Below are 19511 nucleotides of genomic sequence, written 5' to 3' on the forward strand. Positions count from 1 at the left end.
AAAAGTCTCCTAAACAAAACATCATCTTTATTTATGAAAACGTTTGTGAAGAACATACATCAAACTGTCCAGCGACGTTTATAACCTTAGAAACCCTTGAGTATAGTGCACTGACTCTCCCTTTGACATCTCCACAGATAAGGCTATTCAATGAAATGACTTTTAACTATAACATACATTTTATGGGACAGACCATCCGGCATCACCTTGAGGTTTGTTAGTTGCGCGTTATTTCGACCTAGTTAAAATGCATTAACCTAAAGAAAGATTATCAGGGAACTTTGCTAACCATTTTTCTATAATAGCGTTATAACATCCTTTCAGGACATAACATTAGAATTTTGACCCAGATTGTTGTTCAATAACACCATTTGATTTCTGTTTTGTGTCACGCCGTCGGTGTCACATGAGCAGGGGAAATTTTGTCGGTCAAGTGAACCCACTATTGGTAGGTAGCATTCAATTCATAACAACTGTTATCGATTTTTAATTTAACATGCAGTTCTGTTGAAAGTGCTATTTGTTACCGTTTTGTTATAATAATGAACAGACACTTCAGCTTGCAGTGCTAACTTTTTCGGCGTATTCTTAGTAGCTTTTGCATCATTATATCTCGAATAAATTATCTCGCTGCGATCCGCTACTGGTCTATGTTAACCCTGACAATGGAAGTCCTTTGGTTCATCGAACCTCGTTCACGATACACTTACGGAAGTAATTATTGTCTAGATCAAAACTCTCGCTGCTCAAATATGTCTATCCTTGCAAACAGAATGAAACTAGTACGAAAATACTTGCTCTTATCTCAATAGTGTTTTACGTCTGTCGCCGGACATCACTATTCTCTAGTAATTGATTTGGATCAGTCCTAATAACTGTTTCCTCTTCTAACACAATTTCTCTATGTCGAGTTAAAATCATAAGTCTGTCAGTGTCTAGACAGTCTGTGTATAGGACTTTAAGGTCCTGTTCTGATATGCAGGGAAAAATGTAGGTCGAGTTTTAGGTCCTCAGGTAAATTGAGAATAATCATTGCCTAATACTCGAGATACGGTCAGGAAAATAAACTTTACTTTTCTGCTCCTGCATACTCAAATGGTCTGAAGACCATTGAGATAGTTTTAAATTGCGTTAAAGGTACGCTATTCAATACGATTCAAACACCGATACTGCATGTAAAACGCCTAATCGAGAAAGCTAAGAAGGCTACCAAATACCCATGACTTAACTATTAACCGTAAATGTATGCTTTGGCTAAAATTTGGTTCAAAACCAGTCCAAAACTAATCAATATATAGAAAATCTGGTACTTGTTGTACCAATACATTTGGAGACATCATTCCTAATGAATTATTTGCTTATGGAACACATGTGAGTGCACTACTGTGGGCTTGAGTTAGGTAATCCCTAACATTCTAGGAACCCCAAAATTCCACTCGCCGTCGACAAATCAAGATGCGGCTTATTTTAAATGACGCTGCTTACCACTAATCACTGAGGCAGTCTGACAAACTTCAGTGATTCCAAATCAAACCAGTTGATAATTGAGCTTATTTTGGTTTCCTATCTGCATCTTCCAGGACAGGACAGACTATCTACTAAACTGATGTCAATATTTCATTCCATAGTGATCACAGAAGCTGCTGCCTGACAGGATGGAGCTCAGTCACGAAAACCGTTTCGTCCAGGTCATATGACACAACGCCAACAATATAAACGCATAATCAGTGAACACATTTAGGTTCATGTGAACATCAACAAACTTAAAGAGACTTTCAGTCGAACATATCAGAAGGCTGAACGCATCACCACCTACCACAGGCTACACATATATCGATGTAGCTGTAAATAATTCCCCAAAATCAATAGCTTTCTAAGTGTTCGACATTGGATGCTGACCACGTTGTTTAAGTGGACTTGTTTAACTGAAGGCTTTCGGTCATGCATCCTCACCAGATCACGTTTCAACTCGGCGTGGGACACAGCTCCTACGTTTCAATAGATAGCTAAGAACGAACGCCTCTCGATATATTGGTGACGTATCAAATATATCTTTCCTAACTCTTCTCGTCTGACTTCTGATTTCTATTTGGCCAAAAGGGTTTCGATTATAGAAGGTGCTACTGGTAGCTAATTGTAAAGTTAGAATACTAGTCGTATCCTCAGTGGTGAGCCTAACGTGATCTGGTACACCAAGCCAATAAACTGTGAGTTTGTTCCTTCTTGGAATATTATTATTCATTGTTATTCTTTATTTGAATTTTATATACTGTGATATACTTTTTTTCGCGAGTTTTTCCCGGATATATTTTAATTAGACATTTTTCGTTCTTTATATTACTATGACGGAACACTCACCTAAGGTTTTTAAGTTAAAATCTATTCCTCCTACTTCGATTCAGTTAACGCCATTTTGGCCCGACAATATCGAGTCCTGGTTCTGCTATGCAGAAGCTGATTTTTGCATGCACGGAGTCACGGACTCGCGCACACGATTCCTCGCGGTAGTTAAGGCGTTACCGCGCGAATTTAACAGGTACGTAACACCTAGTATGTTTACTAGTGATGTCCCGGAACCTTACAAAACTCTCAGACGGTCGATTTTAAAACGCGGAGACGTAACTGATCGACAACGGTTAGACCAACTCCTTAACAATATCGACCTGCAACATGGTTCGGCGACAGACATGTTGCTAAGAATACGAGAGGTTATCGGCCAAAGAACTTTCGATGATGGCCTATTCAGACAACTTTTCCTGTCTAAACTTCCTCAACAGGTGCAAGCAGTTCTCGCCTCATTTCAAAACAACACCATAGACGAGCTGGCTGCATCTGCCGACTGCATCTTAGAAATCACAAAATCTACTAAGGCCGAGGTCTTTTCAGTCAAAGAAAGACCTCAAACGACCCCGAATGACAGTACCGAACTATGTCATACACTGACACGCTATCTTCGATTTCGTAATGACCGTAGTCGGTTAAAATCCCCACGTAGGAGCGTTTCACGTAAGCGATCTGTCTCTCGACCACGAGAGACAGACAACCCCGACTGGTGCTGGTATCACAACCAGTACGGTAAATCCTCTAGAAATTGCAGGAAGCCCTGCAATTACCCGAAGTCTAAGGCGACTGACACGAATAAGATTTCGGGAAACTTTCAAGCCGGCACGCGTTAACGGCAACCGTAGTCGGCGAACACAGCAGTCTGTTATACGTCACGGATGTGACTACGAAAGTTCGCTACCTCGTCGACACCGGCGCAGAAGTTAGAGTTCTTCCAGCAAATCCCGACGACAGACTTCGCGAGTCTGTTTTAAGTTTACAGGCGGCAAACGGGAAGCCGGCCGCTACATACGGTAAAAGGTACGTCTACCTAAACGTGGGTTTACGCAAACCCATACACTGGATTTTCGTTGTTGCAGACGTCTCTATGCCAATCATTGGTATAGACCTGTTACAATACCACAATCTACTAATCGACACTCGCTCAAGAAAGTTAATAGGCGGAAACACTAAGTTATCCGTTTCCGTAACTCCTTGTTCTGGTTGCAGGTTATCCCCAGTCACAATCAAGCACACCATAGACCCCCTGTATCAATCATTACTGGACAAATACTCATTGATATACCAACCGCAATCGAAATTGCCTTGTGTAACCAGCAATGTTACACATCACATCTCGACTACAGGACCACCTGTATTCTCGAAAGCCCGCCGACTCGCTCCCGAAAAGCTTAGGTTAGCCAAAAAACGAATTCGACCGTATAATAGACTTAGGGATAATTCGGCCATCAAATAGTCCATGGTCATCCCCATTGCACATGGTCCCCAAAAAGGACAGCAACGATTGGCGGCCAACTGGTGATTATCGGCGTCTGAATGCTAAAACCATTCACGATCGTTACCCGTTGCCTTATATTCACGATTTGACAGCTACCTTGAAAGGTACAACTGTCTTTTCGAAAATCGACTTAGTTAAGGCTTGTAACCAAATACCGATGGCAACCGACGACATTCCTAAAACCGCCATCATCACTCCCTTCGGTCTTTACGAATTCTTGCGAATGCCTTTTGGTTTAAGAAATGCGGCTCCAACCTTCCAAATGTTTATAGACGACGTCTTCCGAGGTCTCAACTTCGTACATGCGTATGTTGATGACTGTCTAATAGCAAGTCCGGACAGAGAATCACATCTCAAGCATCTGGACATTGTTTTCGATCGACTCCAAAGGCGTAGTATTACTGTAAATATCCAGAAATGCCAAATCGGAACCAACTCCTTAGACTTCTTAGGACACACTATTGATGAACAAAGCATCCGACCCCTTAGGAGCAAAGTGTCGGCCATTCTGGATTACCCAGAACCGACCACGATCAAGCAATTGCGAACTGTCAACGGACTTGTAAGTTTCTACAGACGGTTCATACCTAAATGCGCATCCCTTATGAAACCGTTAACCGACCAACTTCGTGGAAATGCAAAATCAATTAGTTTAGACGACACAGCCCGTAAAGCATTCTCCACAGTTAAGGAACACATCGCTAAAGCAACCCTGCTCGCACATCAGGACACTCAAGCGCCCATTAGTATCGCCGTAGACGCATCCGACTCAGCAATCGGAGGAGTCTTACAACAATGGGTTAACAACTCGTGGCAACCTTTAGGATTTTTCTCCAGACGGTTGCTAGACGCGCAATCTAGGTACAGCACGTTCGGTAGGGAACTCCTAGCTATGTATTGTGTTGTACGGCATTTCCAACATTCCATCAAAGGAAGAGAATTCACACTTTTTACCGATCACAAACCTCTTACCTTCTCTTTAAGTTCATCTTCAGACAAGTACTCACCGCGAGAATCTCGACAACTAGACTACATTTCGCAGTTTACTTCAGACATACAACATATTTCTGGAGCAAACAATGTAGTCGCAGACGCTTTGTCTCGAATAAGTTCCTTGAACAGTTTCCAGAGAATCGACCTTCTTAAACTCTCTCAGCTTCAAAAAGAAGACATTGATCTTCAGCATGAGTTATACTCGACAACTCTTAAACTACGTATTAAGCAGATAGGAACAGGTAAGGGAACCTTACCTTGTGACACATCTACAGGTAGGGATCGTCCAATAGTACCAAAACATTATCGACGCAACGTCTTCAATACGTTGCACAATCTTTCTCATCCAGGTGCTCGTGCAACAATCAAGCTTATAGCCGAACGGTTTTGCTGGCCTGGCATGAATAAAGACGTGAGGGAGTGGGCACGCTCCTGTGTAGGCTGCCAGAAATCTAAGATCACAAGACACAACAAATGTCCCTTAGGCTCTTTCAAAACCCCTGACGCTCGTTTCGACCACGTTCATCTATACTTGGTAGGACCCTTACTCGATTCAAACGGATACTCATATCTCTTAACATGCGTAGACCGTTTCACTCGATGGCCAGAAGCAGTACCGACTAAGGACATTACTGCTGAAACAGTGGCTCGCGCCTTCGTCGGACGATGGTTAGCAAATTTCGGTTGCCCTTCCGCGATCACTATTGACCGCGGACGCCAATTCGAATCTGGACTTTTCCGTTGTCTGACATCACTATTAGGAATCACCCGCTTCCGAACGACCGCCTACCGCCCACAAACAAACGGGTTGGTAGAACGTTTTCATAGACAACTTAAAGATTCATCATCAGCTGCAAACGTTTCACAGTGGACAAACGCTCTTCCACTCGTCTTGCTAGGTATCCGCAATGCAATGAAAGCTGACATTGGATACACTGCATCTCAACTCGTTTACGGAACGACACTCCGACTCCCAGGAGAATTCGTGGATCCTTCAGCTTCTTCATTGAACATGGATCTAAACTCTTACACGAGTAGGCTTATAAACGCTATGCGTTCAGTTAAACCTGCTCACACTCGACCTCAATCAACTGATGTTTTCGTTCAACCTGAATTACGACATAGTACACACGTCTTCGTTCGTCGAAACTCACATCGACGACCTCTCGAATCAGCATACGAAGGACCCTTCAAAGTTCTTCAACGTGAACCCAAGTACTATGTAGTCGATAAGAACGGCACGAACGATAGCATCAGTATCGATCGCTTAAAAGCAGCGTACTTAGAAGGAAACCCTAGCTACGCCGAATTTCCTTCAGTACAATCGTATGACACGGCTCCTACACTCGTAGTACCCCACACGACAGCCGATACACAACTTGATACTTCGTCAACGTCGATAGATAAACCTAAAACAACGCGTTCTGGAAGACGAGTAAGATTTCCAGAACATCTTAACGAATATTGCACGTAGGACACATGCTTTATCTCGGATTCCCTTTTCATTGTTTATTATAAAAAATAATTTTTTTTAATATGCCCATTTTTTTTTATTTAAAAAAAACATTCTTATTTTTTTGAGCGTATTTATATTTTTTTATATAAAAAACCATTTTTTTCCGATCGCTTTTACGCTGTTTGCAAGTGTGTTAGTTTATTTATTTTTTTCCCACTCATCTTGTGTCCTTACGCAAGTACGAGTGTATTTTCGACATGCGCTCACACGTTCTATTTTTTCTCTTTTCCAGGACGGCTGGAAAAGAATGAGGAAGTTTCCCAAGGAACCGAAATTTTCATTGTATTTTATTTCTTTATTGTTATGTTGTACCTCATGGTCCCTTAGTATAAAGAAAGACGACCAGGCGCTGCTAAACGAAGCAAGCTATCAGAAGAGTGTTTACCAACGACAAACTCGTTGGGTTTAAACTTCTGGCTGGTCACGTCTTAGGGGCATCACTACCTCACTAGGGGGGAGTGATCTGTAGCTGTAAATAATTCCCCAAAATCAATAGCTTTCTAAGTGTTCGACATTGGATGCTGACCACGTTGTTTAAGTGGACTTGTTTAACTGAAGGCTTTCGGTCATGCATCCTCACCAGATCACGTTTCAACTCGGCGTGGGACACAGCTCCTACGTTTCAATAGATAGCTAAGAACGAACGCCTCTCGATATATTGGTGACGTATCAAATATATCTTTCCTAACTCTTCTCGTCTGACTTCTGATTTCTATTTGGCCAAAAGGGTTTCGATTATAGAAGGTGCTTACTTACTTACTTACTTACGCCTGTTACTCCCAATGGAGCATATGCCGCCGACCAGCTTTCTCCAACCCACTCTGTCCTGGGCCTTCTTTTCTAGTTCTTTCCAGTTCTTGTTCATTCTTCTCATGTCTGTCTCTATTTCTCGGCGTAATGTGTTCTTTGGTCTTCCTCTTCTCCTTCGACCTTCAGGATTCCATGTGAGGGCTTGTCTTGTGACACAATTGGGTGATTTCCTCAAAGTGTGCCCAATCCACTTCCAGCGCTTCTTCCTGATTTCTTCCTCCGCTGGATGGAATCTGGTTTGTTGTCTCCCACAGTAACTTGTTGCTGATAGTGTCTGGCCATCGGATCCGAAGTATCTTGCGTAGACAGCTGTTAATAAACACTTGTATCTTCTGGATAATGGCTTTCGTAGTTCTCCACGTCTCTGCCCCATACAGAAGAACTGTCTTGACATTTGTATTGAAAATTCTAACCTTGGTGTTGGTTGACAATTGTTTTGAGCTCCAGATGTTTTTCAGCTGTAGGTATGCTGCTCTTGCTTTGCCGATCCGCGCCCTCACATCTGCATCTGATCCACCGTGTTCATCAATGATGCTGCCCAGATATGTAAAGATTTCCACATCCTCCAAAGCTTCTCCGTCAAGTGTAATTTGATTGGTGCATATTGTATTGTATCGGAGAGTCTTGCTTTACCCTTTGTTTATATTGAGACCTACTGCTGCTGAGGCTGCTGCTACACTGGTCGTTTTCTCCTGCATTTGTTGTTGCGTTTGTGATAGAAGAGCCAGATCATCCGCGAAGTCTAAATCGTCAAGCTGCATCCTGCCTGTCCACTGTATCCCGTGCATTCCTCCAGATGTTGACGTCTTCATAATCCAGTCGATCACCAGGAGAAAGAGAAAGGGTGAGAGTGGGCAACCTTGCCTAACACCGGTCTTTACCTCGAACGAGTCGGTGAGTTGTCCTCCGTGGACGATTTGGCAGTTTAGTCCATCATAGGAGTTCCGTATGATGTTGACTATCTTCTCAGGCACGCCGTAGTGTCGAAGAAGCTTCCATAGTGTCATCCTGTCCACGCTATCAAATGCCTTCTCGTAGTCGATGAAGTTGATGTACAGTGATGAATTCCATTCGATTGATTGTTCCACAATGATACGTAGAGTTGCGATTTGATCTGTGCACGATCTATCCTTACGAAATCCAGCTTGTTGATCTCGAAGTTGAACGTCCACGGAATCCTTCATCCTGTTTAACAATACTCTGTTGAAGACTTTTCCTGGTATTGAGAGGAGAGTGATGCCCCTGTAGTTGTCGCACTTGCTCAGATCGCCTTTCTTTGGTATCTTGATCAGAAGTCCTTCTTTCCAGTCTGTTGGTACATGTTCTTCGTCCCAAATCTTACTGAAGAGGATGTGGAGTATCTTGGCAGTTGCTGTTACATTTGCTTTCAGTGCCTCTGCCGGGATGTTGTCTGGTCCCGCTGCTTTGCCACTCTTGATTTGTCTAATGGCCATGCTGATCTCTTCAATTGTTGGTGGGCCAATATCGATTGGGAGGTCTGTGGGTGCTGCTTCGATGTTGGGTGGGTTCAGTGGAGCTGGTCGATTCAAGAGTTCTTTGAAGTGTTCTACCCACCTGTTTCGTTGTTCTTCAATATCGTTGATTACTTTGCCTTCCTTGTTTTTCACTGGTCTTTCTGGTTGACGGTAATTTCCAGCAAGTTTCTTTGTTGTATCATACAGTTGTCTCATGTTTCCCCCTCTTGCAGCCTTTTCCGCTGTCATCGCTAAATCTTCCACATATTTACGTTTGTCGGTCCTGATGCTCCTCTTCACTTGCTTGTTTGCCTCTGTGTATTCGGCTTGTGCCTTGGCTTTTTCTGCTCTTGTTCGGCTGATATTGATTGCTACCTTCTTGTTCCTCCTTGCTTCAATTTTATCCAGTGTACCAACAGTGATCCATTCCTTGTGATGGTGCTTCTTTTGGCCCAGAACCTCCTGACATGTTGAAACGATTGCCTCCTTGATACCTTTCCAGCTGCTCTCTATGGTGGTTCCCTCTCCATTGAGTAGGTCATGAAAGGCCTCGAACCTGTTGCTGAGGGCTATGTTAAATTCGTTGAGTTTGTCAGCATCTCGAAGAAAGGCCGTGTTAAACTTTTGTGATGTTGTCCGCGCCATTGTCCAGTGCTTCTTGAGTTTTAGTTTCATCTTGGCGACCAGCAAATGGTGATCGGATGCTATATCAGCTCCTCTTCTGGTTCTCACATCCTCCATCGTCCTCCTGAACTTTTTGTTGATGCAGACATGGTCGATTTGATTTTGTGTAGTGTGATCCGGTGAAATCCAAGTGGCTTTGTGTATGTTTTTGTGTGGGAATATGGTGCCACCTATGACCAGTTTATTGAAGGCACATAGGTTTGCAAATCTCTCACCGTTTTCGTTCCTTCCTCCCAGTCCATGTTGTCCCATGACGTCTTCGTATCCAGTGTTGTCCTTTCCAACCTTGGCATTGAAATCTCCCATTAGAATGGTCAGGTCCTTGGTTGGGCACTTCTCGAAGATTGACTGCAGCCTATCGTAGTATTGGTTTTTAGCGTCTTCATCGTAGTCGTTGGTCGGCGCATAGCATTGGATAATGTCCATTGTAATGCCCTCTCTCTTTGTTTTGAAGGAGGCTTTGATGATCCTCGGTCCATGAGATTCCCATCCTATAAGTGCATTTTGTGCTTTTCTAGACAGCATCAGTGCCACTCCTTGTGTATGTGGGGCATTTTCTTCTTCATGACCGGAGTATAACAGAAGTTCCCCTGAAGACAGTCGTTGTTGTCCAACCTGCGTCCAATGTGTTTCACTGATTCCAAGCACTTCCAGGTTGTATTTCCTCATTTCCGCAGAAATTTGGAAGACTCTGCCGGTCTCCCACATTGTCCGGACATTCCATGTACCTATAAAAATTGTCGCTCTGGTTGTAAGAAGGTGCATCGGCCTCATGACTTCCGAATGAACTCGGCTTTCATCATGAGACGTCATAACTATTCCTTCTACTCCCAGGGCAGAGTTTGAATGGTTTGAATGATTTTTTCTGGTTAGCGTTTTTTTAGCGAGTTGATTTTCTACGGGATGGGGTCGCTAACCCCATGCCCAACCCTCCTCCTTTACCCGGGCTTGGGACCGGCAGTAGCCCCTGGAGGAGCTACAGGCGGAGTTATAGAAGGTGCTACTGGTAGCTAATTGTAAAGTTAGAATACTAGTCGTATCCTCATCGAAAATTGAAAATAGTTCTCCAACGGCTGGGGAGATGCAGCATAATGCTTTAGTATCCCAAACCGCCTTCTCAGTCAAATTTCACCTTATTATTAATACCTTATTATTACCTTATTATTACGATCATGTGATATAAGTGTAGTGAAAACAGTTCAGGTATTTAGTCTTAACGCAGCAGATTAAACAACAAAATCAAAAATATTTTTTGACCTAAATCACATCGCTCTTCTGTATATTTAAAAAACGCTTCATTTATTCACTAATAGTTAGTTAAATACACAATTAGGCCTGCCACCAATCGTGAAAAAATATAGGCCGAACACCAGCATTCTCCATCCAACTCTGTCCTGAACAATCCTTTCCAGTTGCTACTCATCCTTTTCATGCCTGCTTCCAATTCTCGATGCAATGTATTCTTCAGGCTTTCTCTTCTCCGTTTCCCTTCAGGATTCCAAGTTAGCGCTTGCTTCGTGATGCAGTTTGATGATATGACCCATACAACTCCAACGTCATTTCCTAATTTTCTCTTTAACTAGAAGCTGGTTTGTTCTCTTCCAAAGTAGGTTGTTGCTGATGGTATCCGGTCAATGTACATTGAGTATCTTGTGTAGACAATGTTCTGTAAATACTTGTACATTTTTGATGATGGTGTGTACTACTGATGTCGGCAGATAAAAGTAGTATGTATCATCAATCGAAAGTAAATTACCTGGCAGCATGAGGTTGGGAGGATCGAAGAAAAGAGAACGGGAACAATGAATGATTGCTGTGGAAATGAAGAAACAGTCAAGTTTGAGACAATTGATTGACATTTTGCAAATGAAGGACTTACTGTATGGTTCTCAGATCTTAGTGAGATGTTCTGTAGTTTTGTATTCAAACACATTTGGTTGTCACCACTTGTGTTCTCGTTCACTACAGTGGTAGTCCTCCAAATTTCAGCTTCGTACAGTACAACTATCTTGACGTTCGTATTGAAGTTTCTGACTTAGGTATTGGTTGACAGTTGTTTCGAGTTCCATATGTTCATATGTTTTGAGTACGGGTAGGATGAAGAGGTCGACAGTGATGTCGATGACTTTGCAGAGTACTTATTCCATAGGTTTATTTACCGCTACACATAATTTTCGCCACCATAACTGACAACTGGTAGTCTTCATCAATAAATTACACTGAAAACGACATCCACTCCGGATAAAACGCGAAAAAATTCGTTCCGAAAGACATTTCCTTATATAAGTCTGAAAGTTATGAAGCCTTCTGCCGGTAGCTATTAGTATGATACCTTCTGTATCCTTCAGAAGACTTTAGCTTTCTAGATACTGAAGCACGTCACTTTTTTTGTTACTCATCATACCCCCACATAAACAACGCTGCTCTTCTACTACTCAAAGACAAGTCTTTGAGTTCACTTAACTAGACCACATCAGAAGGGTTCAAGGTTTGAAGTCAAGGTCGACGATTAGAATTGTGTTACTAAGATTGTCAGGTGCGTCCATCTCATTCTTTTTTTTTGACATGTTGAAAAAGTGGGAGATTAGGACCGCTCATCCGACCAAATCAGAAGCTGAACTCATGCTCGAGTGATATTTGTTCTTGTACAGTCTGTAAGGAGTATGAAAGCGTATACTCCCAAGCATATAAATGCTTGCTTGAAATATTCAAATATTTCAAGTGAAACAATTGTTTTGTCTTGTCAGCCTCGGGTAGTAGCGAAAAGTGAAAATTTATTTACGATATCTCTCAAAACTATTTCGCTTTTGCGTGCCATGTGATATGCCGTTCTGAGTCATTGAACTGTTTGCAGATTGTCGTTGCTATTCTCAAACTGCTTCCCAAAAAAGTTACGTACAAATTTTCTTTCGCTGGCGTTCTATATGTGTTCTGACAAGCATTTGAAAGTAGTACATATTTCTCAACCTAAAGTTGAAAATTTTGATGGTCCCGGTTTTTTAAATCACAGAACAAAAGTGCTATATCAAGAAATACGCAATTAACAGGTCATCACATTTCGGTAGTATAGGAAATAATCTCTACATTCTCTCTGTATTAGGTAAAAATTATCGCAGCATACTGCTACAATGGTATACCGCCGATGCAGCTATGGGTATATTGGTCCCTTATCTACTAGACAGGATTACCAATCAGTATTTATTCGTCATATGTAATTCTTCAGTGCCACGAAAAGTCCGTATTCGATAGTAAAGCTTGTCTAATTTAATACGGGGCATGTGTATTCGGAGCTAAAACATTTGATACAAAATGTTGTCGCTTTGTGTGTTCACACCAGCTACAGAGGACAAGGAAGACTATTTTTAAAAAAATTGGTAGTAAACAAGGTGGAACTTAGTTCTAAATGTGACGTAAAACGATCCGACATGCCGTGACAACCAGCACCACTGAACGCTATTTTTCAATGTGTAGCCTCACTGCGGTCATCCGGCCAGTTATCAGAACTCAGTATTTATTAGAGGCGAAAAGTTAGCCCAGTTTCAAACTTCGTTTATTTCGTGTAGCTTTATCTTCTGGATCAGTTTTATACATCGGTGTGTTAATCATAAAGTTTTTAGTTTTTTCTAGTGAAATATCTCATATTCTTATCTGTTTGTGTAACATTATTTATTTATTAAAAAAAACATAAATATTGGTACAAGGAAGCACCAGATATATATGCGCCACACAAATCTCATTCGATTTGTGTGAGGGCTGTGATACTGCCCAGGTGCCCAGACTGAATCAGGTTGTTTTCTTAGGGGGCCACACCCGGAGCCTTTGACCTAAAGGTCTAGTCCAGAAGGCAGTGGAGCATCGTAAGGAGATGCAGTCCCATGGTAGCCGGTGACCAACAGTTGGTTCATACGCCATTCGTTCCTTCAGGATCCTGGAGCCCATGTGCACCATTGGTTTGGAATGGGGGTTTTCCATCTCCCCTAGGTGGTTCCTCCACATCCACCAACCCGGTTAAAGCGTCGGACATTCGCTTTTCGTCCTCTCACTTTTGTGAACAACACCTGTGGCACGAGAAGGCAGTGAGTAGGACTTCCCTGACAGAGGCTATATATTCGCGTGGCCATATGAGAGCATTTCGAGAGGGAGAGCAGACTCTCCCCACTCTCGGCCGTACCAGGGCATTTGGGGGCCTGTGTAACATGACGAATAGTGAAACGACTACCACGAGGTATACAGATTAAATGGGCGGAAGCTGCAGACGGTATTTTAAGAAAAGGGGCTACAACCCAATTTTGATGATTTGTTGCAATTCTTAGAAAAGAAAGTGTCGATCGCCACGAACACTTACGAACAGTTAGCAAGTGGGAGCTACAAAGTTCAAACGACATCGAACAACCGGTCTGCTTCTATTCGAGCTAAGGTCCATACATTGTCGAGTAAAGGAAAAGTTCATTGTGTAATTTGCTCTGATACCCACGAAGTCGTATCTTGCGCACAACTGCTAGCAGTAAATTACAACGAAAGGTTAGAGTTACTGAAGAAGTTAAAGCTTTGCTTTAATTGTTTAAAACCCAATCATCGAGCAAAAGACTGCCGACAACCCATGTTGTGAAATCGATGGATGTAAGCAACGTCATCATAGAATTCTTCACAACACAGAACCTGATGCTAAACAAGCATGCTGTAATTCTACTTATTCTACTGGAACGTATTTGGGATTTGTACCAGTCAGGTTACATGGTCCCACAGGACATGTGGATACTTATGCATTGTTGGATGATGGCTCAGACTCGACACTACTGCTTAGTGATGTGGCAAAGCAGGTAGAAATTTCAGGTACAGTGACAAGACTAAACATATCTTCTGTAATTGGAGCGTCATCTCGGGACGCTGAACTTACCAATTTCAAAATTGGATCTTTAGATAAGACTAACCGAATAAAAATCGAAGGTGCATATACTATAGATAACCTACCTATTAAAAGGGCAGAAATCCCACCAACGGGCTTCCAAGAAAGATGGAAACACTTGAAAGGTGTACAGCTACCCACCATAGTCTGTCACAAGGTCGGTTTGTTACTTGGTGTCGACGTTTCAGAGGCCCACTGGGTCGTATCGGGAAACCTAAACAACCCTATGCCTCACTAACTATGTTAGGATGGGCTTTATTTGGACCGACGGGTTAACTTAATAAAACTTCAGCCTTCATAAACTGTTTAGAAGTAAAAAATTCCTTCGAGGAGGATATTCTCAAATTATTTGAACATGAATTTTCTGAAAATAAGTACTCTGATAAGGTTGCCATGTCCCTATGTGATAAGACCATTATGGAAATTACTGACAAACAAACAGTATTGCTCGATGGACATTATCAAGTGCCGATACCCTGTAAAGTGGATTGGCACTCACTTCCAAGGATTAAGCGCGAAATAGAAAAACGATTAATTTACCTACGTAAAAGGTTACTAAAAGACGAACAGCTTTGGAAACAGTATACTATTATATTAGCTACCCACGAAAGTAAAGGATATTTGTCTCGAGTAGCACAAGCTATCGAAGAGGAAAGGTATTTTATTCCACATCATCCCGTGTTTAACCCTAACAAACCAGGTAAAGTTCGGATAGTCTTTGATTGTGCTGTTAAGTTGCAAAGCAGGTCTCTAAATGATTGTATACATTATGGACCAGATCTTACAAACGACCTAGTGGGAGTTTTGCTTAGATTCAGAAAGCATAAAATTGGACTGTCAGCAGACATCGAAAAAATGTTCCTCCAGGTACATCTACCTGAAAAAGATACAAAGGCCTTCAGCTTTTTATGGTATCCCGATGGTAATCTTGACTCTTCTCCTGAGGTCTATGAGTCGCATGTATACCCTTTCGGGGCTACGTCCTCACCGTTTTGCGCTACTCATGCTTTAAGACGTACAGCTGCAGACCACCGAGATTTGTTCCATGAAAATACACAGTCCACCTCACGAGAAAATTTTTATGTAGACGATTGTCTGGTCTCAGTAGAAACAATATCTGAAGCTGATGAGTTAGCAATTAACCTAATAAGACTCGTAGCGCTTGGAGGTTTCCGTTTACATAAATGGGTTATTAACGTAAATGAAGCACTGAATGACGTCCCTATAGGCGATAGGTCAAACAATCTGGTTCGTATACCAGGTTCAACAGAACGTATACAGAGAACTTTAGGACTTTGTTGGCACACGCAATCCGATTGTTTTGCATTTGACGTGAATCTCCCTGAACGCCCGATCACTAAGAGAGGCATTCTATCATGTGCATCATCGTTATATGATACGCTTGGATTTTTAGCGCCTTTATCACTTACCCCTAAACGAATTCTGCAACAGTTATGTCGTAAAAACTATGGGTGGGATGAGATGATAGATGAGGAGTCACAATTGAGTTGGGAAAGTTGGTTAGAAGCAGTTGCAGGTGTCAGAGACTTAAGGATACCACGATGTCTCAATATTGAGTCGTACGATAAAGGGCAGATTTATTTACATCTGTTCTCGGATGCTTCAGAAAGCGGTTATGGAGCCGTAGCCTATATGAGATTACAATATGATGCAAGTATAACCAGATGTAGCTTCATCCTAGGCAAGTCTAGAATAGCACCCCTAAAATTTGTCAGTGTTCCTCACCTTGAACTACAGGCCGCAGTACTGGCAGTGAAGTTGATGAGGCAAATAGTAGAGGAAATAAAGCTAAAGGACATGACTGAAATCTACTTCTGGACTGATTCTATGATAGTATTAAATTACATACTTAATACGACGTCACGTTTCAAGACATATGTAGCTAATAGAATTAACTTTATTCACGAGCAAACTAGCCCATCTCAATGGAAGTATGTACTATCATCCATCAATCCTGCTGATCTAGCTTCCAGAGGAATATGTAAGTATGACCCTAACTGTATTGAAGCTTGGCTTTCAGGTCCCGAGTTCCTAACGATTGAGAAGGATAAATGGCCTGAGTATAGACGAGAAGAAGTCTTAAAACTCCCAGTCGAGCTAGAGTTAAAGAACGCCACAACCTTGGACACAATGACTACAGTTTTTCCCCTTGATACATTTATATCCTATTTTTCGTCATGGATTAAACTCAAACAAGGCACAACTTGGCTCATCAGATTCAAACGTTACCTCTACAATAAAACGATCGTAAGGGGACCCCTTACACTTAACGAATTGGATAATGTCGAAAGAGACTTATTAAAATACGTACAAGAGCAAGAATTTGTGGAAATTAGACAATAGATTAAAAGACACAAGCATTCTGATAACATTCTGTCAAAAAATCATGTTATTAATAAGCTACGTCCAATCGTGATTGACAACCTGATTCGCGTAGGAGGACGTTTGAACCGTGGTGATCTACCGTTAGAGCAGAAACATCTGATTTTTCTACCCAGCAAACACCCTATAACGGAGCTTATCATTCGTCACTACCATCAAGCTGAGGGACACATGGGGGTGTACTACACACTAGCCGCCTTGCGCGAAAGTTTTGGATCTTAAAGGGCATTACTGCAGTTAAGAGGATCATACATAAATGTATAGGCTGCCGTATTAGATCAATCAGGCCGATGTCACAACTGATGGGAGACTTACCACCTACGCGGATAACACCCGACTTCCCGTTCGCAACGACAGGAGTAGACTATTTCGGCCCAATCATGATTAAAGGGGGACGCAAACCTCGAAAGTGTTACGGTTGCCTATTTACGTGTTTCAACACCCGGACAGTTCACATAGTAGTTGCTTGCGCATTATCAATCGATTCCTTTCTAATGGCGTTAACTCGCTTCTCAAATCGCAGGGGGCGCCGAAGAAGATATATAGTGATAGAGGAACCACATTCGTTGGATTAGAGAAAGAGATACAACTTCTATTACAACACTTTAAAGATAATAGAGTAGCTAAGGAAATGATTCGTCGGAATATAGAGTGGTACTACAACATTCCTTACGCAAGTAATCGTGGAGGGATGTGGGAAAGATTAATAAGGAGGATATAACGGATCATATAACAATGATGCACATGATAGAATGCCTCTCTTAGTGATCGGGCGTTCAGGGAGATTCACGTCAAATGCAAAACAATCGGATTGCGTGTGCCAACAAAGTCCTAAAGTTCTCTGTATACGTTCTGTTGAACCTGGTATACGAACCAGATTGTTTGACCTATCGCCTATAGGGACGTCATTCAGTGCTTCATTTACGTTAATAACCCATTTATGTAAACGGAAACCTCCAAGCGCTACGAGTCTTATTAGGTTAATTGCTAACTCATCAGCTTCAGATATTGTTTCTACTGAGACCAGACAATCGTCTACATAAAAATTTTCTCGTGAGGTGGACTGTGTATTTTCATGGAACAAATCTCGGTGGTCTGCAGCTGTACGTCTTAAAGCATGAGTAGCGCAAAACGGTGAGGACGTAGCCCCGAAAGGGTATACATGCGACTCATAGACCTCAGGAGAAGAGTCAAGATTACCATCGGGATACCATAAAAAGCTGAAGGCCTTTGTATCTTTTTCAGGTAGATGTACCTGGAGGAACATTTTTTCGATGTCTGCTGACAGTCCAATTTTATGCTTTCTGAATCTAAGCAAAACTCCCACTAGGTCGTTTGTAAGATCTGGTCCATAATGTATACAATCATTTAGAGACCTGCTTTGCAACTTAACAGCACAATCAAAGACTATCCGAACTTTACCTGGTTTGTTAGGGTTAAACACGGGATGATGTGGAATAAAATACCTTTCCTCTTCGATAGCTTGTGCTACTCGAGACAAATATCCTTTACTTTCGTGGGTAGCTAATATAATAGTATACTGTTTCCAAAGCTGTTCGTCTTTTAGTAACCTTTTACGTAGGTAAATTAATCGTTTTTCTATTTCGCGCTTAATCCTTGGAAGTGAGTGCCAATCCACTTTACAGGGTATCGGCACTTGATAATGTCCATCGAGCAATACTGTTTGTTTGTCAGTAATTTCCATAATGGTCTTATCACATAGGGACATGGCAACCTTATCAGAGTACTTATTTTCAGAAAATTCATGTTCAAATAATTTGAGAATATCCTCCTCGAAGGAATTTTTTACTTCTAAACAGTTTATGAAGGCTGAAGTTTTATTAAGTTAACCCGTCGGTCCAAATAAAGCCCATCCTAACATAGTTAGTGAGGCATAGGGTTGTTTAGGTTTCCCGATACGACCCAGTGGGCCTCTGAAACGTCGACACCAAGTAACAAACCGACCTTGTGACAGACTATGGTGGGTAGCTGTACACCTTTCAAGTGTTTCCATCTTTCTTGGAAGCCCGTTGGTGGGATTTCTGCCCTTTTAATAGGTAGGTTATCTATAGTATATGCACCTTCGATTTTTATTCGGTTAGTCTTATCTAAAGATCCAATTTTGAAATTGGTAAGTTCAGCGTCCCGAGATGACGCTCCAATTACAGAAGATATGTTTAGTCTTGTCACTGTACCTGAAATTTCTACCTGCTTTGCCACATCACTAAGCAGTAGTGTCGAGTCTGAGCCATCATCCAACAATGCATAAGTATCCACATGTCCTGTGGGACCATGTAACCTGACTGGTACAAATCCCAAATACGTTCCAGTAGAATAAGTAGAATTACAGCATGCTTGTTTAGCATCAGGTTCTGTGTTGTGAAGAATTCTATGATGACGTTGCTTACATCCATCGATTTCACAACATGGATTGTTGGCAGTGACAGAATAGGGGTTTCCTTCAAATCACTGCATGATCACTATCATTTTCATACTTCGATATTCATGCAGCCACTTCTATAGTATACCACTGATATCACCTCAAGGTGTATGGTGTTTTTTATTTGAGAACATGCGAGTGTACTAGAGCTTATACGTAATAATAGTCTAAGTAAGACAACTTTACCGTATATATAACTGACGTTTTACCAGAGGTCGCTCAGTCATGATTGTCTTCGATTTTGACTGAAGTTGCTACTAGACAGAAACAGGCAATCGCCAGAATATTTTTGGCAAACGATCAGAGTTACCACCTCACCAACTTGACTTTCCTATTTAAAACTAACTTTCAGCTGAAAACTAGCAGAAGTAGTCATATTGAGTAATATTATCTTCCTCTTTTTGGCTTCTAAAGTGCGACAAATTTTGCACGTTCACTACAAA

The sequence above is a fragment of the Schistosoma mansoni genome, chromosome 4, assembly GCF_000237925.1.
Source record: "Schistosoma mansoni strain Puerto Rico chromosome 4, complete genome".
Lineage (NCBI taxonomy): Eukaryota > Metazoa > Platyhelminthes > Trematoda > Strigeidida > Schistosomatidae > Schistosoma > Schistosoma mansoni.